At 38.5% G+C, this 15,386-nt stretch overlaps 1 protein-coding gene across 6 annotated transcripts in view; it reads right to left on the minus strand.

The window, feature by feature from the left end:
- ARHGAP24 (Rho GTPase activating protein 24) overlaps positions 1-15,386 on the minus strand; it is a 780,792-nt gene that overhangs the window by 141,878 nt on the left and 623,528 nt on the right. The window contains exon 1 of one of the 6 annotated variants that reach the window (XM_060147881.1): positions 10,306-10,367. The exons of the other annotated variants lie outside the window; for them this stretch is intronic. The gene's annotated coding sequence lies outside the window, so the exon portion shown is untranslated. Of the gene's footprint in view, positions 1-10,305; positions 10,368-15,386 lie in introns of those variants that run through there. 6 annotated transcript variants of the gene reach the window in all.

The raw sequence follows: 15,386 nt of genomic DNA on the forward strand, positions 1-15,386 counted from the left end.
GCACAAAGGCTATGGGACAGAAAAGGCAGAAGTAAGCGAACAAGAGCTCACATGCTTTTAATCACTTAGAAGATGGTGTTATAAACTCAAGTGCCTTTTCCCCTATACTAGGGGACATTATTTTCCCTCAATGGACCTTATTTCAGGATTAAGTTCTATGATTCAGCTAGCTGAGTCAACTTAAATTGTAGACCAGGTTGGCAGAAAAGAAGCAATTTACACAAGCAAAGTAAGTGTAGGAAAAATAATTTGAGTGTTCTCTATATATGATGGTCTTCTGAGTTCACTCCCAAGGGATAATCTACAGTAAAGGAAATTAACGATAATTGAAACTTAACTCCTAAAATTATTTCCAGAGATCAATATTCCGTTTATAGATAACTGTGCCATAGCTGTGCTGGAATAATGGCCTATACTTGCTAAGTGCACATATTAATGAGGCCTCTGCGTATAAACACTGTTCGTTTTTATTCTCCTTCTTGGCACTTGAGAATGGGGCTTTTATTCTGTGAGCTAGAATAGCTCTTCTCAAACCTTAACGTATAAATGAAACAACTGGGGATCTAGGTAAATATGCAGATTCTGATTCCATAGGCCTAGGACAGGGCTGGATGACCTGCATTCCTAACCAGCTCTGAGGTGATACTGATGCTGCTGATCCACTGACCACATTTTGAATGGTGTGAAGGTAATAAGACAGCCAGTCCTGTACTCTAAATTTTCCTTATCATCACCTTACTTGATCCAATGTTATGGGTTGAATTGTGTCCCCCCGCTGAAAGATATGATGAAGTTCTAACCCCCTGTACCTCACAATGTAAACTTATTTGGAAATAGAAAGGGTCTTTACAGACATAATTAAGTTAAAGTCAATAGGGTAGGCCATAATCTAATATGACTCGTAATCCTTATAAAAAGGGGAAATTTGGACACAGAGACAAATATTCACAGAAGGAAGATGATGTAAAGACACAGGGAGAAAATGGCTATGTACAAGCTAAGGAAAGAGGCCTGGAACAAATCCATTCCCAGACCTTCAAAGGGAGCATAGACCTGCCAACACCTTGATTTTAGACTTCTGGCCTCCAGAATTGTGAGGCAGTACGTTTCTGTGGTTTAAGCCATCCAGTTTGTCGAATTTTGTTACAGCAGCCTTAGAAAAGAAATACAGATATAGTATTAACAACTCTTCCCTGACACCTCTTCTTTCTTCTCCTCTCTGACATATACGGAACATTTCAGTGCACCACTAAACTTAGTACAATATGAAGAATGTGAGGGCGGCATTCCACACACAGATAAGGTAACACAAAGGGGTAGGTCATGTTTCTCAGGTTTGCCTAAGACAAAAGCTTGGATTGGTCCTACAGTCATTGCAGGTGTTAATCATGAAACAGGTTAAATCTACTGTAGATTTAGTTGTTAGTTGTTGTTCTGTTGTTAGTTCCCCTTAGGAATCAACAAACTTGACACTTAACACTCAAAGGACATATGCCCAGATTTTTGTGAATCTCTATATTCCCAAATGTTTCTATAGCATATAATTTCCTTCAGAAAATGAAAACTTGGAGTGGCCCCTTAATAATCCTATAAACATAGACCTAAAATAAATTATAAAGGCATTAAAACAATTTCACAAATCACTTTTTTGTTGTTGTTGCTTTATAGCACATTTTGTGGACTCATTCTGACATAGATCATCAGTACTGCCAAATTTGAATTTCATAATTTATTCAAAACTGCTTTTGTCTATGAATTCCCATTTATTTCTACCTCTTCACATCCTTTGTGCTTCATTAGAAGCCCTACAAATAGCTTTTCTTTTTGAAGCCATTTTTCTACAATGAAACAAACCTGTTCTGTTTTTGTTTTTAAATCACACTATGAGAGTTATTAAGTTTCCAATGAATACAAGTAGAAAAAACAACCCACATAGATTTTTAGAAGATGTAGAAAAGAATGAAATAAACTAGCTAAATGACGGGTCCATACAAATCAGTCTCACTCCAAACATTCCTCAGCAAAATGACAAATTACTCAAGACCTTTGCTTTCATTTTAAGAGAGTAAAACACAAGCTTCTGAGATCCATGAAAGTCAAGGGTGTGAAGCTCTTCATTATGATGCTTAGCCTTTACACTTCTGAATATAGTTCATCCTATTTTTTATACTCTCCATGGGGGTGGTACCACTCCCTGGAGGGATGTTTGGAAAAGCGTAGGAGTGTCTGAGTTTTCACAATAAATGAATGGAGTTATTGGCATTTAATAGGCAAGGCATTGGGAAACTAAACAAAGCAAAGCAAGAGATGATAAATCTTTGCCTCTCACCAAATACCAACAGCTCCTCTATGTTGAGGGCCTCCTCCCATTTTGACATTTCTTTAAGATTAATGGTCTTTCCAGTTTAGGCTCTGGGTTCACCTCTTGACTTCTACCAGAAACCATGCTGACTTCATATGTCTCTCTCTCCCTCTCTCTCTCTCTCTGATTTAACAGGTGTGTCACTCCCTTTGTGTGTTCAAAGATCGCTGGTTTCGTTTCTCACCCCCTCCACTTTATGGACTGTGATAAAGAACATACCATGTAATTAACATATCTGTTCTTCTTGATTTGTTGTTTTATTTTTTTATCATTGTAGATAAATCTAACACAGTGTACTTCAGATAGGACATCCTGGAGATTCTTTTGTACAACCATCCAGTTCCCTCCACCATTATGGTTATGGTCTCACTCCTTCCTTTTCTTTATTCATTCTTCAAACATAAATAAACACCTGCTATAAGATAAGGTGTTAAGCCTCATGGAAGGAGGGTACATACAATGATGATCAGCCCTCTCTTCTGGGATAGTCAGATTTACCTTCTTTCCTTTCTCATTATTTTCTTCCTTCTTCTCCCTGATCACTTTTCCCAACTTTGAGCTTTTGCCGATCTAGAAAAAACTCGCTCCTCCACAAAATTGTGACAATTCTATCTGCTAAACTACCTCCCTACATATCTATGTTGATTAGCTTTTTGATTATTCCTTATACTAAAAACAAGTTCACATACATATTTTATCATTTTAACTTTAATATTTGTGATTTATGCTAATATTAGAGATTTACAAACTGAAGGTTAAATAACTTTCACACAAACAGCTTGTTCATGGATTTTAAAACAGGTCTAGCTGACCCTAGTGCCTGAGTTCTTAATGAATATAAAATATTCCTGATAATTAAAATCACCTTCCTGTGACTGCCAGTGAACTTTATATGCTCTACTTTTAAATCTTACCATAGACACAGTTGGCCTTCATTCTCAGTGCCATGATTAAATTCATTACGATTGTTTTAGAAACCTGGTTATACCTTCCAAGTTTCCATTGAAAATAAACCAAAAAAAAGTTTAAAAACTTTTCTGGGTTTCTTAGCTAATACAAATCCACAAAGTAGAAGTTCCAAATATAACTAGGTAGTCCTCTGTTATTTTTCAATGCCTGCAGGCTTTTAAAGTGCTGTGAATGTGCCTTAATCTGTTGCTAGGAACACTGCACATTGCTCCAAACAGCCTGCCAGTCTGAGAAATCTAGCGTGAATGACATAAGTGTTTCTTTCATCCAGGTCAGAGGATGGTGTGCAGCAGTATGGGAGGTGATGGGAGGGGAGGAATTCAGGATAAAGAAATTAACTAGGGGCTTCCCTGGTGGCGCAGTGGTTGAGAATCTGCCTGCCAATGCAGGGGACACGGGTTCGAGCCCTGGTCTGGGGAGATCCCACGTGCCATGGAGCAACTGGGCCCGTGAGCCACAACTACTTAGCCTGCGCGTCTGAAGCCTGTGCTCTGCAACGAGAGGCCGCCATAGTGAGAGGCCCGCTCACTGCCATGAAGAGTGGCCCCCGCTTGCCGCAACTAGAGAAAGCTCTCGCACAGAAATGAAGACCCAACACAGCCAAAAACAAATTAGTTAATTAATTATTAAAAAAAAAGAAATTAACTAGAGGAAAAGAAAGTGACAAAGAAGAAAGAACCCACAGACCCTAAAGGAAAAACTTTCCAACTGAAGCTCTCCTGTTCCCCACCAAGCAAACATCCCTTGAGACCTTTTGGAATTGGTTCAGTCTAGTCTGACAACAACTCAGAAGGGCCAGGGCACAGCTGAGAGTGTCTCATTCCCTTGTCACACCAATGGAAGTCAGAGATCTGAAACCTGCAGATACCAGAGACAGTGAGGCCGCTTTGAAACCTCAATCACGTTTCAGATTTGGGAATCAAGAGAGTTAAGAGCAAGAAATCAGTCTATAATCTTTCCCCGATACTTGTCTGGCCCCAGGATAAAATATAAAGCATCAGCTTTAGAATTAAAATAGAAATTAGTGATTTACACTTATACCTTCTTTGCTTTCCTTCATCTCAGAAGCTTTGGTGCCTGAAAAGCATAGAGAACGATGGGGCAGATGGTGCAGAGGAAGGATCACTTTTGACACCTCCCTTCTGCTATAACTGCAGTGATTACCACAAAACCTAGGCAACTCTCAAGCAGCAGGACGCCATTTCTACCCCTGTTTGTGGCTGCTTAGCGACACGGTGGATGAAGCATCTCCTCTGTTCAAGTCAGTACACCAAAGCTTTCTTCTAGTATGCATGTAGCTTTATATTTTACATCTAAATCTTTGACTCCTCTAGAATTTATTTTGGTGTAGAGGATAAACTTTTTTTCTTCCCAAATGGCTATCTAAATGTACCAATATCTGTTGTCCACTCAATCATCCTTCCCCCCACTATTTTGATGTCCCACATTTATTACACAATAAATTCCTGTGGGAAATTCCAGTAACTGGAATGGGGAAACTAAACATGGACAGTAAGAAAATTCCATTTCCACTGAAACACCATATGCATGATTTCTCCTTTCCTTAATGTTTAAAAATGAAAAGAAGAAATACTACAAGGGAAAGATGCCACATTTGTAAGGTGCCGCTTTCCTTGATTACAGGTTATTTTTAGCACATGTTGATCTCTTCTAATTTGATAAATTAATTATCCTATTCATCTGCTAAATGTTCTTTGATCCCTCTGTGCATTGCTGCTGACTCAAGGAGTAGGACATTATGAAGGTCAGTTTTGCCAGTTCAGCTGAAACTGAACTGTTACTCAATTTATATATGTTCCTTGCCACATTTTATGTTTGCTTATAAGGGCATGTCTGGTTATGGCTATTTTTAAGTGACAGGAGATTTAGCTTTTGTTTGAGCAAAATAATCAACATATTTTACTCTTCTGAATTTCCTTATTCTGAAAATCATATTGAAAACTGTGTAAAAGGCTCTTAGGGAAACTGAAGAAAATTCTGCCAACGAGTTCAGGTGACTTAATCATTTATTTATTCATTTAACAATTATTTATTAACTTTTGTGTGTCAGAAGATGATTCCAACCAAAGGTGGATGGTGAATGTACAAAGTTAAAATTTCTTTAATAATTCTAGCCTAATTAAGGATTCTATCAGAACCCTAATATGGACACATTTATTGTTAGATTCTAAATCAAATAATATGTAGCTGTGTAGGACAAGTAAAATATACCTAGTTATTCGGTAGAAAGGATTCAGTTATTTTCAACCCTTTTGCTGTTTTTAAGTATTGAATTTAAAAATCAAAAACAAATGGAACAAAACCTTTCTGGAGTTTGCTGGCAGAGGTCCCGGAATTGATGGAGAGGTACATTTCATGTCAAGAGATTGTTGTTCATAGTGGACTAACCATGTGAACACCAAATTTGGCAAAATGATACTAAGTAATCTGTCTATTCCTGTTTGGATGTGTTAGTTTGTATTAGTCATGCCTTTTAATTTTCTGTATTTCTAATGCTTTGGCATCTGGGCTTTGCTGACCCTGAAGAGACTGCCCCTTCCAGGGCCAGCCAATTCCTAGAGATAGGAAAGACTAACCCTGCGAATGCCTTTCTTATGCAAATAAACCAATTCTGAGCCCAAACCCCAAGCAGATCCTCACAAGGCTCTCACATCCTGGGTCACTATCCATCTGCCCTAAACACCTCAGGGCCAGGTACCCAGACAACTAGAGTCAGTCTCTATGCCCCAGAGCCTGCTGAAATTATTTGAACTAGCCAGTCCAAAACTTACGTACCCTACTTTGCCTGTTCTTTCCCAAGGAAACCACAATAAAGCCTCTTGCCTGTGTTCCCCCCTTTCTCTCTCTGCCTCCTGACCAACCCAGGTGCTTCTCTATGTGGTCCTTCAAGGCATGATGTGTCCCTCCTTTTGAAACTGAGTAGCAAACTATCTTTTCAATGACAATCATCTCCTGATCTGTTGTTCCCACTGTACCTAAATAATAATAAAACCTACATTTTAAAGCAGAGTTCTTAACTTATAAAGAAAAGGAGATACTTCTTTGTAGCTACAAAATAATTCCTTTCAACACATTGATGTGTTCTGATAAGAGTTATCAGTCAAGTGAAACCCCATGCTATAAGAGCACAGGAGTGAGAGAAGGGAAAGCCTCCAGTGTGTTTTATACTTTATCATAAAAATATTCAAAAACAGGTTGATCTTGAAAATATTCTATCAGAAAAGAGCTCAAAGAAGTCTGTTTTTATTGATTTTGATATGTGGGATTAAATTCTTGAACATTCCCTTAAGATCCAATATGCCTGTAACAGGAAACTTTGCCATAATTTTCTGTTGATGGCTTCTTGGTCATTAGAAATATTTGGAAGTTGTAATTACATTCTCTTGAAGTGATTACTCGAATTATACATTGATGAAAATTGTTTGGCTATTAAAATGTAAAGAGTTTAATTGGCTATTAGTATTTCTTGAAAATTATTTGTTTTGTGTGGTAGAGGATGGTTTTTAGAGGGAACTGGATTGACACTGGGATCAGGTTTGAAGCCTGCCCTAGTAAAAATAATTTAAAAGTTTAAAAAACAGAACTTGTATTGCTTGTAAAAATATGTAGAATATGGAGATGCACTTCCTTGGAGGTCTGTCACAATCTGGGCGCAACTTCTAGCAACCAGACTCTACCGTCCTGTTTCCTTAGAAGACACACTGGATTCAAGACAAATGAGGCCGGCCTCTTGAGTAGACTTGTAGAAAATGATTTTCATCTCTGTCTCCAGAGAAGAAGTGCCTGCTGCCACCTGCTCTTACTCCAGCTGCCAAATTCTTGCAGCCCAGCGGTCCACTAAGGAGCCCAGAGATTGTCTGGACACTCTGTAGCCTCAGAGGGACATCTACCAGAAAAAAACACTCATATCATGCAAACTGCCTTCCATGTTTCTTGTCCACAAAACATCCAGGCCTACTTTAGGGAATCTGGAAGTAATAGTTAAAAGTTGTGTTGGGGCTTCCCTGGTGGCGCAGTGGTTAAGAGTCTGCCTGCCGATGCAGGCGACGCGGGTTCGTGCCCCGGTCCGGGAGGATTCCACATGCCGCGGAGCGGCTGGGCCCGTGAGCCATGGCCGCTGAGCCTGCGCGTCCGGAGCCTGGGCTCCACAACAGGAGAGGCCACAGCAGTGAGAGGCCCGCGTACCGCAAAACAAAAACAAAACAAAACAAAAAAGTTGTGTGAATATTCAGTATTTCACCTGAATCTGCATTACTTCAGGAGGAGTCATTAGGCAAAATAGAACTTAATTACCTTAATGCTAAGGTAAAAAGACATTAAAAACTACGGATACCACTTTAAGCCAAATCCATACACTACAAATCATATTTAATCTCAGTTTACCAAAAGTCTTTGTGAAAGTGTAACTATGTTGCTACGTGCAAACATTTCTTGATAAAGGTTTCCAAGCCTAGTAACAGACTAGATGGATAAGAGAACATGAATAGCAGAAACGCTCGGCAAGATAGACGCAGTCATTGCCTTCCTGGTAGCTGTTTATCAATCCATTCTTTCCCACTAATCACACCCCATTTCCTGCTCACAGAGTGGGCAGTGATCTCTTGATCTCAGGGGAGGTGGGTCTTCCCCTAGCCCCAGGAGATAAATCATAATTGCTTTCTTACCCAAGAAGAAGAGATTGAGTGTAGGTCAAAAGAAAGCAGGTTCAGTAAATTAAGGATTTAGCAAGTTTAAAGTCTAGAGTAAAGTATAAAGCTGAAAGAAGAGAGAGAGCGAGAACACAATGTGCTTAAGAAACTTAAGCTTTTTAAAAAAATAAGAGAAACTTATCAAATATATAAATGAAGCCTAATCATTTCCTTTAAGTAGGAGCCCTTAATTGCATAGAAGTAAATGTGTTTGCACATACTGGCCTGTGCTTTGAGGTCAGTACCTATAATCTCTAAACCCTTTTAAACCTCTTTGTATGCCACAGTAAGCTAGTTATCTAAAGAATAAATGAGGGCACTATTCAAGACTTTTCTTGGCTATTACACTGATTGTGGTTCATCAAAGTTTCTAGTCTTTCTGCATGGAAGGTGACCATGGGTACAGATGGACACACCACATTTGAACACATTGGACTGCACTCATCATAGAGACAGCGATACTCTTGTGTTTATAAAACACTGATAAGAGGCCCTCCACCACCTCTTTTCAGTCCTGGTGATAAAGTCATGTTACACCCTTTTAAAGAAGCAGCCAAATTTTAGATCAAGGCAGCAGAAAAGCCAAGGCAGTACAGGTTCCTATAGGGAAAGGCCAACCAATCATGAATTCTTTGTACACCTCAAGTTCCATATCTGTCGAATGAAACAATTTCTATTCTAATCTCACATAGAAAGCATGACAATGTTAGAATCAAGTGTTTTCTGCTCACCGTTCCACAGTGCTGTAACGTAGTCTGAAAGCAAGAAACCATGAAGAGTGTATCCAAGGACTTTAGCAGCCCAAGCATATGTAGCAACAGTTGACATTCTACTTTAGAGGATTAGACTCTTTCTAAACTGACATAATTCAAAAGTGGGACAAATAGTTTTCATATCGTATGTTACTTGTTAAGTGTTTGAATAATTTTAATGTTCATTGCATTTTAATACATCTTATGTTACTTTATTAGTTTTCAAAGTCTACCCAAATGAAGACCAATTTTAAATAAAATTTTAAAATTTATATTTTAAAAAAAATCTAATTTATCAGTCTGGGAACAGAACTCAAGACAAATAAGTACACTCCACAGATTGAAAACATGTTTTATTAAGAATTTTTGCTCTTGGCTTCATTTCTGCAGACTCTGAATTTCCTTAAATATTCTATTGTTCTTTCATTAGACTTAAAAATTTGAGCAGTTGAAGTACTTTTCATATTCCATCCCGATTATTCCTCATTTTAATGTATTGTTTTTCCCCTCCCTGTAAAATTTGACAGCTTTTCAAAATTTTGCTCATTCTATTTTTACAGTATGAAATTCCCACATGTTTTCCTTTTTTAGAGCATGTGTTTCATGAATACAAATCTCTAGTGTATTTATTTAGATATAATAATACACTGTATCCCCTTTATATTTCGAATAGATTCATTAAGTAGCTAACATACAAAACTGGTGCAGTATTAAGGCCTGTCAGCTTAACCAAGAACACATTTTGGATTCCTGTTTTATTCCTAGTAAGCACATACTCCATGTCCCCACATGCCTTCACAAGTGCACACTGTAGTTGTATTGTCCTTGTGTACACAAAATGCGAAGTTCCAGAACTCAAATATGCTGGTAACAAAAGCTTTAGGAGCTGATTAAATTAATGATAAGTACATCAAAATATAGCAAAGTATTATTTACTTTTCTTTTGGTCCTCAGTTTTTTTTTTTTAAACACACACACACACACACACCCCACTGGCCAAGCATAAGTTTTCATTTTGACAAGCAAAAACACGGAAAACTCCCATGTTACTTTTATCACCAGATTAGGCCCTAAGGCACTCTGCTCTCTCCAAAGTTTCAACCACTAAAATATGAGTGAAGCAAAGAATACACCACAGCAAGTACTCCAAAAAATAGCAATTCAGATTTATATCTGAAGCTGTTTTCACATGCTTTCAAATCAGCACTGGAATCCTTTATATGAACAGCTCCATCATTTGGCAGCAGCAATCAATGAAAGAATCCAAGAAAATTGCACCAAACTGATCACATTTCAGTGTAAGAACAGCAGTACATCCAATCTGTTGCCATAATTTGGACACCGTGCCGCGCTGAATAATGGATCATGACAAAAAACAAGGGTATAAATAAAACCACACACAGTCTAGGTCCTGAATTTGTGGTGATATAAACACCCCCAAATTATCAAAAACAATCAACAGCAATACCTGGCAATTTGTCTCCAAATTAACAAAAAAGCACCCAGCTCTCACCTTGCACAAACACACACTTCAGTGGTCAGTGACAAATGCAGGCTGCACTTGCAGGCTGGGAGAGCGAGCAGCTGCTCTGTCCTGAGCCGCTTAAAGCACAGTGCAGCCTGGCTCGCCCGCTCAGGTCCTACTGTCTGTTGGTTCGCTGCGGTTTCTCCCATGACTCCATCACCCAGGAATGGAAACTGCTGCCCTCGTCCCAGCACTAGTGGGCTCCCAGCTACTGAGCTCAGGTAAAAATGCTGAGTCCTGCAAGGTCACTACAAGGTGAACAGCGGCAAAAGGAGTGAATGGGGAAGAGGAGGGGCCATCAAGGAAAGACTCTAAACTTCAGACACCTTGCCTTTCACAAGATTCTGAAATCCATAAATCAGAGCTGCAGCAATAGTCAGAGAAGCAGTAAATCTGAGAATCCTCAAATGGCTCGGAGCCAACCTGCTGACGCAGAGGCCCTCTTGAAGCAATAATGTCTCTCTCTCTCTCTTTCTCTCTCTCTCTCTCTCTCTCTCTCACACACACACACACACACACACACACACACACACACACACACACAGACATACACACACGCACAAACAGACTTCAGTGTGGCTATTCTAATTGCTCAGGCATCCTTTTCCAGCCAAAAAGTTTCTGAAAACCCTTTCCAGGTAACACCGCTTAGAGAAAGCTCTTAGAAAACTAAAGTATTTGCCAAAATCAAATAATTCTTTTAAGAACAAAATCATTTCTGGTCCATAAACTAATTCATATTAATGAAGTCTTGCTTTTTGGGCACATACTTCAATTATGCAACCCCCCCATATTAAAAAGACAGTAAAGATGTATTTATTTCAGAGATGACTGGCAAAATCAATTAAGATTTCTCATAAAAATTCCTACCATCTTTTTCAAGATTAGTCTTGACTGATGTATATTTTAATTTGGAGAGGTTTCAAGAAGGCGTTTCTTGTCTAAAATATAATCATTCTGCATGTAGATGTTCTAGACAGATACAAACATGTTTATAAATGTCTCCCTGTAAAGTCTCTCTAGGTTTTTATTTCTCATATTTTGGTTTTCCTATCAGAAGTGGAGAAGAAACAATGTTTAAGCTTACCAGAACATTATGAAACATTATTTCTCTTTGTTGTGTATTTTTTTCTTACAGGTAAACAATTATGCCCTGAAGTTTAAATTGATTGCATTAACAGGAAATTATTCTTACTCTTTAGCCACCTTCCCTTCCCCTCCTTCTCCAACCATGTAAAATGAACAACTTACCTAACCTCCTAGGCATCAGTTTTGTAATCTATAAAATGGGGATTTGTTGCCAGCATCTGCTTTGGGGCTCCCTCCTGGGTCAGAATGAGGATGAAATGGGACAATGTGTAGGAGCAGATGCTTTGTAAACTATAGAGGGCTGGGAAAAAAATGTACTTACTGCATTTTCCGCCCTTCAATTGCCCTAGTTTGGTGCTGGGACTAGTGAATTACTTTCTGTGCTCTCAAGGAGGACTCCTCAGGTTTCATGGGAGAGTGTTTCAAGTGGGCTATAAATAGAGTTCAAGATTTTATTGAACTGCTGTCCTCCTGGTGGCAGATCTTGATGGTAGCGACCACATGGCCAGAGTCAGTTAATTGTGAAAAACATGAGCTCTGTCTGGTCTTTGAGGCAGAACAAGACCAGCTGAAAGCGTGGTAGAAGATGCTCACGTGCCTGGATGGTTTCACGGTTCCTCGTGTCCTGGGTGTACTCCTACGTTGGAAGGGTTGCCCAAGGGGATTAATGAAGGGGAAAGGTTGGGGATGGAATGCTAAGTTCACTGCTGAGTTAACTCAGTAACAAATGCATTAAGGCATTCATGTTAATGTTCCTACCATTATGTATGCATTATTTAGAGATTAGGTTGAGGCAGTGTAAGGAAGGACACCAATGGGGAACAGGAAAGGAACTAAGTGTATGAACACCTGTCTTGTGAGACACACAGGGCTGGGAGCTTCATGAATGTTATCTCAGTTAATCTCAGTTAATCTCAGTAATGCCATGAGGTAGTTGTTGTTATTCCCATTTATCAATGAGAATAATTTGCCTGCACACTGTTACTGCTGAGTGGTGGAGCTGGAATTACAATCAAGGTCTGCATGGCCTAGAGTCCTGTATTTGGAGGAAATCTGTTGATTTATAACTTTCTCAGAAGAAGAAAAGAAAGTTTGGTTTTTAAATAGCAGGGGTAGGGAAGGCAAGAATGCAAATTACCACAAAACCTTGAGAGTCCCTGCTAGGCAAGTTAACTTTTATAAAGAGCAGAGAAATGTTTAGAAAAACAAGTTCTGATTTTTTTAACAATGAAGTCATTGTAGGATACAGAGAAAAAATACAATTTTTGTTAATATGTGCCTATAATTCCTTTTTCTTAATTGTGTCTTGCCTGTCTTTAAGCTGAAGATGTGAATTTAGAGGTCTTTCTGTATAGTAGAATACCACTTTATTTTATGTTATTTTTTGAATTTTATTTATTTTTTATACAGCAGGTTCTTACTAGTTATCTATTTTATACATATTAGTGTATATATGTCAATCCCAATCTCCCAATTCATCCAATCCACCCCTACCCCGCCACTCTCCCCACTTGGTGTCCATATGTTTGTTCTCTACATCTGTGTCTCAATTTCTGCCCTGCAAACCGCTTCATCTGTATCTTTATTTATTTATTATTTTTTTTTGCGGTACTCGGGCCTCTCCCTGCTGTGGCCTCTCCCGTTGCGGAGCACAGGCTCCGGACGCACAGACTCAGCGGCCATGGCTCACGGGCCCAGTCGCTCTGTGGCATGCGGGATCCTCCCGGACCGGGGCACGAACCTGCGTCCCCTGCATTGGCAGGCGGACTCTCAACCACTGCGCCACCAGGGAAGCCCCATCTGTATCATTTTAATTTGCTTAAATTAATAGATCCTTATGAATGCCCACAAGCAAGCAAGGCAATCTCTTACTATTAAATGCAGAAAAGCCATTTTTTTCAACTACAGTTTGGAGTACTGTAGTGGAGTCATAATTTTCAGTTCCCTGAGTCTGAGGATGTTAATAAAATGCCAGGTCCTTTCTACGAGTTTTATTGGAAAGCTAGAAGCAGAGTTTAAACTGCAGCCCTACATGGTATATGTTTCTCTTCTCCCCTTTTTAAGTGGCATTGCCTGCTAAATGAGAAAACTTGAAATTGTATCTGCAAGCCAGCAGGGCAATTCATACCAAATCCTTCATGTAGGGTAATTGTTCCTGCCTTCAATCTCCCTTTTCCATATTTTTACAATCTTCTCTGAGAATGCCTCTGGCTGATTATACCTTGACTCTGCTTTTAGCACTCCCATCTGCAAAGTGCACCATCAAAAGCACTTCATAAAACGAGCCTTCTCATCCTCCCCAAATTTAGCCTTAAAAAGAAAACTATAAATTTCAAAGTCTTGCAGCTAGAATCACTTTGTTTTAGATGTTTTCATTAGAGAGAGAACTATAACTGGGCCACTGACTAAATTAGTAATAAGTCAAAATAAATAGCAGAGAAAAAGAATAAAAGCTGGAACTTTAATCACAATTTCTCAAGTTAAATTCTGAATAAAAAACAAAAGCACTAATATCATCCTAAACAGCCAATCAACCCACATAAAAGAAGGTAAGGGGCCTTCAGCTACTGAGCATTCATTTCGTTGCTACCTTGCTTAGAATATGCATTTTGACACTACAACGCCCTTGTTCTATGGCATCATATTTAACTAAAGAGCAAGTTAAAAAAAAAAGTTACCCTATTGGGAAGCCTATGATGACAGATGTGAATAGCTGTTTTTTCTCATTCCCAAACCCATTTTATTTCTGAAGAAAGGATGAAAACACAATCACAGACAGAATTACTATTATTTTTTTTAAATTTAGAAACTATTATAGTGATCTTTCAACGAAACAAAAATCTACTGACAAAGCTTTCAATTATCTTTCAAGTCAAAATAATGATAAAGAAAACATAGTTTTGGGCACTTTCTTCCAATTGTTATACTGTCCCATTAAAGCATTTTGTTTTTCAAACACTTCAGCTAGTGTTTGCCTGAGTGTAATGCCACAGCAGAAAAACAGAAGAACATATTGCATCCTCCCTTTCTTTGTCTCAGAAACTTCATTTTGAGATCCTGATTTCAAATCATGTATTGAAAAGAAATTTGTATTAAAGTTTAAATGTATGAGGAAAGCATTTCGAAGCATGGGCCAATATTTGCAATGGGTGAAGAAAGGAAATAAGATGGTCTGGTTTTCTATTTGGTTCTTGCTCCGCTGCCCAGTGACGATATCTTCCTGATGTGTCCTAGTGGCAGTGTTTAACTTTACACAGATATGGGTCTGGCCTGAAAACCTTAGAATCTTTCCATTTAGGGTGGAACCGGGCTCACAGATGTGTAGAATGGAGTCGTTTCTAGTTTTTAATATAATGAGAAAAAAATATTTTTCTAACACATTTTTCCCTGCTGCTCCCTTCAATTTACTTCTTTTTCTTAGGCCTTAGAAAGAACTCCACATGATAATAACTATTAGCTACGGAGAGCAAATACTGTTAAAATATTGAAGGTCATTTAGGGAAAAATGTAAAGTAATCTGAAATGTGTAAGCTTTTAGGATTTCAATCATTTTGTGTGGATGCTGAAAGATAGGTATGTCAAGTCTCTTAATCTTTATACAGTCAAACACATGAAATCGAACACTTCCTGAGCAGTAAAAATTTACTGTATTTTTAAACATAATTTTGTTTCGTACTGAATGGCAATTTTTTTCCCTGGAGGCAAAAAGATGCTGTTATTAATGCCTTTTCTACTCTATGATGTGAAAAACCACTGTCCTGACTTTACTGAAAGCTTTCTTAAATACATTCAAGTGGATTTAGAAAAAAAAAAAAACAACTTAGGAGTATGAATAAAGAGGGAAAAATTCTGAAGATTATCCTTTTGTGAACACAGGGAAAAGAATTTCTGGGCACTTAAAGTCACTTTAAAATGTACCATCAGGATCATTGGAGGTATTTGGAATTTTCATTAAAAATACAGTCTTGCAGTATAATTGT

The sequence above is a fragment of the Lagenorhynchus albirostris genome, chromosome 4 (genome assembly GCF_949774975.1).
Source record: "Lagenorhynchus albirostris chromosome 4, mLagAlb1.1, whole genome shotgun sequence".
NCBI classification, from domain to species: domain Eukaryota; kingdom Metazoa; phylum Chordata; class Mammalia; order Artiodactyla; family Delphinidae; genus Lagenorhynchus; species Lagenorhynchus albirostris.